Below are 2,518 nucleotides of genomic sequence, written 5' to 3'. Positions count from 1 at the left end.
CATGTAGTAATATAATGAGTTAATGGTGTTGGTGTATATATGTTATTGGTACAAGCCACAAGGTGTTGGATATATAATATATATGTGATTGGTACAAGGTGTATATATGTTTAAGAAGGTTAATCTTCTTTCCCCGGCGAGTTTTTTCGGGTATGGTTTTTACAAGGTTTGATATAACCTTTGTGGAGGTTATTAATACAAGGTATATTAGATGAGTTTAATGCTTACACTCTGTTGTTCCCACCTCCTTTTTTAAGGATTGCTTAGAAATCAGGTATATTCTATACGTTTGTCAGGTAAGTTAGATGAAATAAAATTCATAAATTTGAAATAAATTCAAATTTTATGAATATACTTACCTGACAAATACATGACACCCTCCCTGCCTACCCCTCAGAGCAGGTTTCAGCATTTGGGCGATTTGTTTTAGCGCCTCGATCAAGTGATGGGTGTTTGCGCACTCACTCAGGTAAAGGAAGTTATGAGTGCGCATGACTGCGCTACTTCCGGTTTTTGCTTTTACCGGAAGTGGCGAGTTTGTGTGACAAGCGAGAATAGATATTCTATACGTATTTGTCAGGTAAGTATATTCATAAAATTTGAATTTATTTCAAATTTATGAATTTGAAATGTATGTTTATAACCTAAAAAGATCTTGCTTCCTTTCAATATCAGACCGTAACTTCCTGGATTATGGCTCCTTTTTGTACGAAAAATCATATTTTTTTAGCTTGTGGGTTCTCTAGAGGTCACAACTTTTATCTGATTTTGAAAAAACGTTTAAATATATCAACGTTCCACCATAATGAAGGTTGCATTAGAATTTCGGAAAAATCAAAGCGAAACTGCCGGACAAAATGGCCGCTTCTTGTACGCAGATTGTGTAAAGGTATGTATATACGAAAGTTGTGGAACCTCTAGAGGTCACAAGTTTTATCCGATTTTGATGAAACTTAAAATACATGTATATCTTTAAATCCCAAAGATCTCAGTCGATTTCGATATTCGCACATTTCGGAGCAAACCTTCCTGGGTTTTGGCCCCTGATAGTACGAAAAATCGCTTTTTTTTTAGCTTGTTCTCTATCCATCTCTTGCAAAATGTGGGCGTATCTTGCCTGACAACCGCTGGGCCAGACTGGGAAGCCCCCGGCCCCGGGCCCATCCCTGGCCTAGATGCAAAAGGTGAGGGTCGGGGGCTAAGCCTGTTCCCCAATCCCATTCAGACATCCTGAATAAAAATATTGTTTATACCCCCCCCCCAAAAAAAAAACATGGGTAACCTATGCAGTGCAATTTCGTCACATAAAGGGTGGGTATAACACGCAATGGCATACGTTTCTAGTTTCAAACACATTCTCATTAATTGGTCGTTTATCAGAAAGTTAAAACTTGATTCTATCCCGGCTTTGGCATTGCAAGATTTTGCAGTGGCACAGGACGCAAGGAATGGCGTCTAGTCGTCGTTAGGATGGGACCGAAACCCGAGGACGCATGTATACCGTTAACTACTCCCTGTCTGTTGGGAATGGAAGCAAGAGTATCTGGCAACGTGTCTGGTAAAGTTATAGTTAATCGAATCCCCTCAGTTGCTTTAAACCGATACAGTTAGTTGTTTGTTTCAGAAAAGTTGCTTTATGACCCGACAAAGATGTATTTCTCTTCGGGATAATTAGTTAAATATATTTTAAAGTTATGGCCCTTGATTTTACGTTATATGTATAATAGCTGTCTCCATGTCATAAAACTTGTTGTAAATGTTGTGAATGCGATAGAGGCTACCGATTTGTATGGATTTATTTGAAGCATTGTGGTCACGAAAGGGCGAACCTTGTCGATGTTCCGCGAACTTCTGTGGTAGAGGCTACACATGTTTCGAGACAAAGCTGCTATGTGGGCGTGTAGTAGGGATACATAATTATTCTTACAGTCATAGCTCGTCAATGCAATCTTTTAATGCTGGGCTATTTTGTCCGCTTGTTTTCAGTATAACAGTGTTATTATCTCTAGCGCTAAATTCAACAGATAAAAACACGACTTCACACATAAATGGGACCTTGTTCTGTTAATGGGACCTTAGCTATATGAAAATATAATATATATTTGTGCTTCACACATCGCCCATAACTGATTTTTCATTCGCCTGGTATATTTACACTTTTATAATATTAGCTTCTTTTCCAAGCCGACATTCTTTCATTTCGTTGTTCTTTTATCTCTGGAGAAGGAATGACTGCCATTTTTTCAATAAATCTTTATAGAACGCGGCGTCCTATGAGGCTGTATTACAATATTCTCCATTTAACCCTATGGCTGACTGGTTTATTGAACTGGTAATTGAATACAGCAATTGTCATAACAATAGTTCGTAACTTACATGGTATAAATATTATTTATTAATGTTATTCAATTGTCCCATTTTTTACGACACGGGGGCCGTATATCGGGATAAAAAGGCATATTTTATCAACTAGTCTCTACAGAACCCTAAATATTTTTTGTTGTTGGTATATAAGTAG

This window comes from Patella vulgata, chromosome 5 (assembly GCF_932274485.2).
Source record: "Patella vulgata chromosome 5, xgPatVulg1.2, whole genome shotgun sequence".
NCBI lineage: Eukaryota > Metazoa > Mollusca > Gastropoda > Patellidae > Patella > Patella vulgata.
The sequence above is the reverse complement of the archived record's forward strand: the minus strand, read 5'-3'. Positions refer to the sequence as shown.